Source organism: Notechis scutatus, chromosome 4, assembly GCF_049901735.1.
Source record: "Notechis scutatus isolate UNSWTSFEM ecotype Mainland chromosome 4, rNotScu1.2, whole genome shotgun sequence".
NCBI lineage: Eukaryota > Metazoa > Chordata > Lepidosauria > Squamata > Elapidae > Notechis > Notechis scutatus.
The window spans coordinates 153425143-153433994 of record NC_142012.1 but is presented as its reverse complement, the minus strand read 5'-3'; positions in this window follow the sequence as shown (position 1 = coordinate 153433994).

The following is an 8852-nucleotide window of genomic DNA, read 5'->3' as shown; positions in this document are numbered from 1 at the left end:
GAGTGTGCTGCCCCACTCCCACCCCAGCCAGAGCGCTACAGGTGTTTATTGAAAAATAACCCAACAGGTGCTCAGAAAGCACCCCCACTGCACAGATCCCAAGCTCAGCAAGGCAAGAGACACTAGGTAATTGAGTCCAACAGGCGCGCACACAAAGTGCAAGAAAGCAGCCCACAATTCAAAAGGGGCAGGATACACAACATAAGGCACAGAACAGGGCACATTGCTCCAGCAACACTCAAGTCCTTAGGTTGGGATTAAGGTTGCCTCCTCATGAGTAGTCTAACTGACCAACATTGTGCCTGTCTCCTCTCTGCTCTACATGTTCTTGGGTCAGGAGGTGTGGACTCCACTTCCTCATTGCTAATTGGCAGCAGCTGCTCCAGGTCCTTACCTGGAGCCTCCTGGCCAACTTGCTGCAGCTGTGGCTTGCCTACCTCAATCTTAGCTTGTCATTCCCCCATTGGCCCAGGCTAGCATCCTCTAAGCCCCGATCCTGACCAATACGCGGCTCCACACTTTCCTCTGCAGATTCAAACTCACCCCTCCTTCTCTGAACTCACATCTGAAGAGGATTCCAGGGGAGGATCCATGACAATGATCTTAGACTTGATCAGGCAGGACTCAAGTGTTATGTTTTCATGTCAGCATTGACAACGCTAAACTAAGTGGATCAAGGTCCAAGCAAATATATGGGGTCTCCCAAACCACAAAGTAGTTTGTTTAGTTTTGGCCGAGTGTTTTGTGTGAACCCAACCAATGGTAGCTGATTCAGTCAACTACAGCTAAACGATGACTTAGCATGATAGGTGAGCCCATTCATTGTGTTACATACCTGTAGCAATAGATGGCATCATATTTGCAAAATAGCACGGGTCACTCTAAGTCAGGGGTCTTCAAACTTGACAGCTTTAAAACTTGTGGACTTCAACTCCCAGAATTCCTCCTCCACTCATGTTAGCTCAGGGATTCTGGGAGTTGAAGTCCACAAGTCTTAAACTTGCCAAGTTTGAAGACCCTTGTTCTAAGTCTTCTTGCCTCTCTCTAAGCATGATCTCGCACAAAATCATTGAGATCCCATGAGATTTGGAAGCCTCATGAGAGCTGGGTAATTTTACAACTTTGATTTGGGAATGGGGGGGATCAAAGACTCAGTACTGATAATTGTCTTGGTTCTTGTCGGTACTGTATTATGAACCCTTGTATTCTGGTGTACCTGAATTCTAAATAATGTTACTTGTTGCAACACTTGCTTTGCCTGCATGCAAATATATATATATATGAAACACTGGATTCCAAACCTTTTTGGAGATGACACACACATTTAAAATTCAGAGTAGGTCTAAGTATGCGTGCAAAATCATTAATAGCAATAGCGCTTGCGTATGAGAGAAGCAGTTGCCAAATTGGCTTGATGCTTCTGTCACCAGCCCAGAAGCTCTCTCCTTGGCACATTTTCCAGTAAGTGCCAACCACTTATAAGTTAGATGGATTCTCAGTTTTGGGCAGAAATGCCACTCAAGAGCAGATGGATTTCTAACCACTAGCAGCAATTTTAAGTAAGTCACTAGAGTAGGTTGGCACCATGTTCGTAGGTCTGAGGCAGGAATGTGGTCTAGGCCAGGAGCACTAGAGTCTATGTCCTACAGAGCCATGGTGACCTTTGACAGGGTGATGATACGCAGAATGGACCACAGCACTGTAGATCAAGAGTGTCAAACTCAATTTTATTGATGGCTGCCTCAGGGTTGTGTTTGATCTGGGGGGAGGGGCCAGCATGATGTCAGTTGTGTTGGCGCCTGTGGTGGCCCCAAGTGCTCTGCCAGTGAAAACAGGCTCCCGAGCTCAGTTTTCAGCTGTGATGGCCTCCTGCAACCCTCTGCCAATGAAAACAGAGCTCAGGAGGGCTGCACGTGGCCCTCACAAGCTCTGTTTTCATTGGAAGAGGTACTGCAGGTCAGTCCTTTGCTATTTCCAGGGTGGCCCCATGGGCCACATCTAAGTACCCCATGGGCCGGACCTGGTCCTCAGGCCTTGAGTTTGACCACCCTACTGTAGATGATTATGCAGATTATTCATCATTGTGTTCTGACCCAGCCTTAGCAGAAACATTCCCCGTCCCGAAAAACCCCTCTTTAATTTAGCTACTGTGAATTCATGGCATTCACACACAGAAATGTCCACGCAGTAATCCTTCCAAGGGTTAACTGAAGTGCAGACCTTATCAGTTCCTTGGATAATTGCCAGGCCAGAGCATCCAGCCACAAATTAAAAAATAAACTCTCTCAAGCAGTCTCTGAGACAGGAACCTCAATGAACAAATCTTCCAAAAGAAATCCAAGCAGTTGCCTCCTACAACACCACTCCCCTTTTGCTTTTATTTATTCCCCAGCCAGGGAGGGACCATTCAGTGTCCAGGTGTGCTTTTCTTCCTGAGTCGGCTCCTGCTCCTCAGTTGTTCTCCTCTCCTGACAGCTTTGCGCATACGCGCATCTGGAACAGGCCCCAGCTGTTCTTCTTCCCCACTTATCTCCAAAGGCAGGTGGGAAATATCGGACCCCCATGGCTATCTCTGCTTCTAATGCTGAGCATCCATCAGAGTCTTCCCCAGACTCCAGGACTGGCCCAAGTTCCTCCCCAACCTCTTCATTGTCCGAGTCTGCCACCAGCTCTGTTGGTGGGCCACAACGCATTGATGGAACTAAGGGTCTGGAAGACTGATGACCAGTAGCTGTTCAACTCTGATGGGACAAGAGTGAGGTCTCAGTACACGTTTCTCCAGTGTCCTGACAATATGGGGAATTTTGCGAGTTGAAGTTCACACATCTTAGAGTTGCCAAGATTGAGAAACACAAATCTGATTTTTTTCAGTGATGGCAGAGAACTAAACGGTGCCAAGAAAGCTCTTTGCAAGGAACATGTTGAGGACTCCAGGGGTCAATGCACTGAATGAAATGGGCTGTGTTTCTGTGTTGGTTGTCTATAAATCATTTTTTTAATGTCAAGACTAATGCAAGCAGTTTGCTCCTTATAGGATTTGGCAGCCTTTTGTTATGTTTGCCTTCCTACTATGGGATTACATATTGATCCAAGAGTTGTCTTTGTGCAAGTTTTTCAAACCTTTGTGCTGTTGTACAAATATATTGCAAACTAAGTGAGCACTCTTTTCAGATATACAAATACAAATATATTGCAAACTAAGTGAGCACTCTTTTCAGATATACAAATACAAATATATTGCAAACTAAGTGAGCACTCTTTTCAGATATACAAATACAAATATATTGCAAACTAAGTGAGCACTCTTTTCAGTCCCATGTAATAAGGGCTTTAGAGCAATCCTATCCATAGTCATATCTTGGTCCATCGCTTTTTTTAGGTGACCAGTGATTGGTTCTTTGGTTGAATAATCTAGGCGTGCTTACTCAGAAGAAAGCAGGAATCATAGCAATGTAAGGGCTAGCCAATAGCCAACCAGATACTCTCTAAGCAATTCGTCTTGTAGCAAAATATAAATTACATTAACCCCTTCCCCCAAAAAGAGGAGAGGTGAAGATCAAAGCATTGCCTGATGAAACCACAGAGAGTGGTCCGTAACTTAATTTCCAAATTGAAATAGAAGTCATGAAGTTATATGCATGAATATGGAATCCCTTGCTTGGGAAGAGGACTATATTATAGGTTCACGCTTGCTAAAGATGCTTCTGCTCTGGCCTAAGTCGGTGACTGATTGGTTTCTAGTACAAACAGAAGTTAAGCCCTTGACTTAAGACTACTCATTTAACGACTGCTTGAAATTACAATGATGCCTTAAAAAGTGAGCTACTTTGATCACAATTCAAGTCTCGGCAACTGGCATGTACCGTAATTACAATGATTTTATAGCCAAGATTATGTGATCGCCATAATCCTTGACCTTCCTGACAAGCCAAATCAGCAGCAGAAGCCAGATTCACTTAAAAACCATGTGATTCTCACTTATCAGCCATGGCAAAAAACATTGTAAAACTAAGTGTGATTCACTAAACAGCCATGTTACTTAGTGATGGAAATCCCAGTCCTAATTGTAGCTGTAAGCTGAAGGACTACCTGAAATGGGATGTTAGAAGAAATATCCTTCTGGGTTCAGTTCCAAGAGGGGAGAAAGACACTGGAAACTGTTTGTAAAGATGGTTTATTGATGAACAGGATCGCATACTTGGAGATGCTGAGAATCCCTGGGTTTTATGACCTTTCTGGGCTTTGAACTTCCTGGGGCGCAGGAAGAGTATTCTGATTGCTTGTTGTCAGTGGTCATAGCTAGCTTTGTAAGTTGTCTGTGTGCTAAATTTGATTGAAACTTGCTGGGTGATACAATGAAGGACAATTAAATGGCTCTGCCTGAAGGAGGTAGATCTTTGTTATGTAGAATAGACTGGCCCATGCCTTAATGGCCCATTAACAAAGGTGGGGGGGGGATGGAGTTTCTGCTTCTCTGAGTTTCTATTTCTCTTTTAGGAGAAATATTCTGCCTTTTTAGTATAGCCTAAAATATTTCATTTTTCTAGGAGAGTGGTGGGTTTTAACTTCCAACAGGGACAAAACCAATTAGATGTACAGTTTATAGTCTGCTTGTGTATGCTTACCAATGTCTCATCTTCTGTAATATCTATCAGCATCCTGTCATGGGAATAAGAAATACTGGTGCTCCTTAGTTGATCAGTTTACGGTGCTCTGAGCTTGGTTGTTTCCTTGCAGACGTTTCATTCAGGGGTGGGATGCTATCGCTTTGGCCCAGTTCTGCGAAGAGCAGCTGACACTGAACTGGTTTGGTGTTTGGCCCACCCACCTGCCTGGGCTCTAGGCTGTCCTTTATTCCCTGATTTTCCCTCCTCAGCTGCTTTGTGCAGCACAGCTGAGGTTGAAAAGCAGGAAACAAGACTATTTTCAAATGCTGCGCACCAGCACGCAGCGCTTGTCAGCTGTCCATGCGGCACAGCTGATTTCTTGCAAACACTGCACACAGCCATAGTTCGGAGAACCAGCAAATCGCTCCACTGGCTGGCCCCTCCTCTCCCCGCCCACTCACTCCTTACCTGGCATGTGAGCCATCCAACTTGCCTGGTTTGGTAAGTTGCTATTTTTCCTTTCCCCCACCCCCCCGGCCATCAGCTGTTCTGTTCTGCCGGGAGATTTAGATTAGCTAGAAAGCAGGAAATCCTTGGATTTCTTTCTTTCTAGCTAATCTAAAAGCAGAGCCGAACCTTCCTTAGGACTGAAGCTTCTATTTTTCAGTGCAGAGTCAGATCAGGTAACTGACTGGAGATAGATAGATCTCTAAGTGAATCTGTGATTCTGTGAGCAACTCAATCTGCCTGCCTGCTTTGCCTGCTTTTAGGTAAAAGTTGTTCTTTTTTTATAAAAAAAATTGATATTTACATAAATATTTATAATATTTACATACAAGCCATGCCCACCCAGTCACATGATCACCAAGCAACACCCACAGAATCGGTTGTTAAGAAATTTGAATTCCACCCCTGCTTTCATTACCCAAACTAAATAATATAATCAGTGCTATTTCTTTATTTATTTTATTTGGTTTGTCAATGGCTTACAAGATAATAGGTATAAGTAAAAACATAGTTATGAATACATGGATACTTATAAGAAAAATAAAAGAAATAATAGGACAGGGACATTGGTGCGCTTTTGCACGCCCCTTACAGACCTCTTAGGAAAGGGGTGAGGTCAATAGTAGAAAGTCTAAGGTTAAAGTTTTTGGGGTTTGGGGAAGAAACCACAGAGTCAGGTAGAGTATTCCAGATATTGACCACTCTGTTGCTGAAGTCGTATTTCCTGCAATCAAGTTTGGTGCGATTAACCTTGAGTTTGTATCTATTGTTTGCTCTTGTATTGTTATGGTTGAAGCTGAAGGATTCATTGACAGGTAGGACATTGCAATGTATGATTTTATATACTATACTTAGATCGGACCGAGGGTGGCGTAGTTCTAGGTTTTCTAGGTCTAGAATTTCAAGTCTGGTGGCATAAGGTATTCTGCAACGAGTAGAGGAGTGGAGAACTCTTCTTGTGAAATATTTCTGGACTTTCTCAACTGTGTTAATATCAGATATGTAATGTGGGTTCCAGACTGATGAGCTGTATTCGAGTATTGGTCTAGCAAATGTTTTGTATGCTCTAGTTATTAGTGTAATATTACCAGAGAAAAAGCTACGTAAGATTAGGTAAACAACTCTTAATGCCTTTTTGGATATGTAGTTACAGTGGGCTCTAGCACATAGGTAATTTGAGATGAGTACTCCAAGATCCTTGACAGAGTTTGGATCATCAACAAGGTCTTGACTATTCAGCCTGTATTTTTTTTGCCAATATGTAAGACAGAGCATTTATTTGTTGAGATTTGAAGTTGCCATTTGTTTGACCATTCTGATATATAGTCAAGGTCTTTTTGAAGGATAGCAGTATTGTCTGTGGTGTTGAATAACTTTACATCGTCAGCGAAGAGAACACAGTTGCTCTTAATATGATCACAGAGGTCATTTATGTAGAGTATGAAAAGAGTTGGTCCTAGAACACTGCCTTGAGGGACACCACTGTTGACAGGTACAGAATTTGATAGGACGCTCCCAATTTTGACCATTTGTTGTCTGTTTGACAGGAATGCTTATATCCAGTTATGCAGTTGTTCAGTGATACCATAAGATTTGAGTTTTAGGAGTAGTTTGTCGTATACCACTGAATCAAAGGCTTTACAGAAGTCTATGTTGATTGCATCTATTGCTTTGCCCTGGTCGAGTTGTAGTCCATATGTTTTTGCAGTGTAAGAGTTGCAGATTGCAGAATAATTTTTTTCCTGAAACCAAATTGTTTATTAGAGAGTAGGTTGTTTGTCTTTAAGTGGAGGATGATGGATTGGTTAATAATTGATTCCATGACTTTACAGCTGATGTAGCATAAAGAAATTGGTCTGTAATTTTCAACTAGGCTGGGGTCTCCCTTTTTGAAGATGGGGATGACCGTGGTTTGTGACCATAGTTTTGGCAAGGAGCTGGTCCTGAAAGATTTTTCAAAGATTATACTTAGAGGTTTGGCTATGGCAGTGGATAGCTTTTTTAAGAAGTAGGCACATATTCCGTCCGGTCCAGTAGATAGAGATGGTTTTAGATTGCTTTTTCAACATTGTCTTCTGTAAAATTGATATGTATTAGATCATTGTAGTTGTCTGTGCTTCGACTAGGAAATACTGGACATGATCCATTGCTGTTTACAAATACTGAGCCAAAGAATATGTTAAAGAGGTTGGCTTTAATAGTGTCGTCGTTGCAGTCTTTACCATTAGGTCCTTTCAGGGGTGGGATGGACCTTGAGTCTATTAGTTTGTTGTTTACAAAATTGTAGAAAGCGAGGGTGGAATTGGTGCATAGAAGGTTTTCCTCTTGTTTAATGTGATAATTGGTGCATTCAGTCTATCTGGTGGCATAAATTTTTGTATCTGCTTTTGAAGTTGGCAACATGACCAGATTTGTTTTTCTTCCAAAGTGATCTCTTTTTGGATTGAAGCTTCCTTATTGTTATGGGTAATCTGTTTTTTCTGGTTTTTGGAGTTGTTATTGGTACATATAGTTTGATGACTCTTTTGACTTCAAGTAAAAATACATGTCTTCAACAGTATTGCATCCAGTGAATAGAAATTGCCAATCAAGGGATGAGAGATCGTTGTCTATAAGATCATAGTTGCCTTTTTTGAAGTTATAATTGGGGATCACATCGTTGTGTTGACTTTTGTGTGGATGAATATTGAGACAAAAGTCAATCATGTTGTGGTCACTGTTGGAAAAAGGTTCTTTAATTTGTATTCCATAAATTGAATTCAAACTATTGCAGAAGATGAGACTGAGGCAGTTGTTAAGTCTAGTATTGTTGGTTACTAGTTGTTCCAGTCCCAGGTTTGTTACAGCATTGTAGAAGGTTGCATGTATGGGTTCAGTTTTACATTCATTTAGGGTCCAGTTAATGTGAGGTAGATTGAAGTCACCAAGAAAGATAAAAATGTGTGGGCAGGATGTTGCCCATGTTAGTAGTGAATTTAGCTTGTTTACATGTTCAATGTCATAATCAGGGGCTCTGTAACATAGTAAGAATCTAAATGTGATATTTAAGGACAGTTTGCAGATGATGGTCTCTTGAGTAACTTGGATGTTTTTTAGATGTAAGGACATTTTATAGAAGATAGCAACACCACCTTCTCTACGAATTTCACGATCTGATCAGTAAACATGATAGTCTCTTACTGTGGTAATGGAGTCAGGGAGAGATGCATTGAGCCATGTTTCACAGACAAATATGATGTTGCATTTAGCCATATTTAGTAAGAGGAGAAATTCAGGTATTTTATTCACAAGGCTTCTTGTATTGAGTAGCTTGCATTTAAGGCCAGTTGTAGTTGGAATTGAGGTGGTTGGGTCATGCGTGTCTAGTTTTGAGTGATGGTGAGTTGGATGAGGTAGGGTTGGATGTGGAGTTGTGGGTTGTGTGACTTACTTTTGATACAATCAGCGCGGTAGTCAATGTAGAGAGCCTTCTCTCCATTGTCTAGACCAGCAGTCGCCAACCGGTGGGCTGCGGCCATGGGCCGTGATAAAATTTTGGTGGGCTGCAGAGAAATCTCACCCCCAGAGCACCCCCCCAAAGCAATTAATCCAGGCTGCTCAGCCCACATGGCCCTCGGGAGCCCTCCTCGCCCACTCACTCCCTTACCCAGCAAACTTGCCTGCTAAATTGCTATTTTTCCTTTTTCCGACCATCATCTGTTCTGCTGTGCGGGGAGACTTAGATTAGCTAGGAAGCAG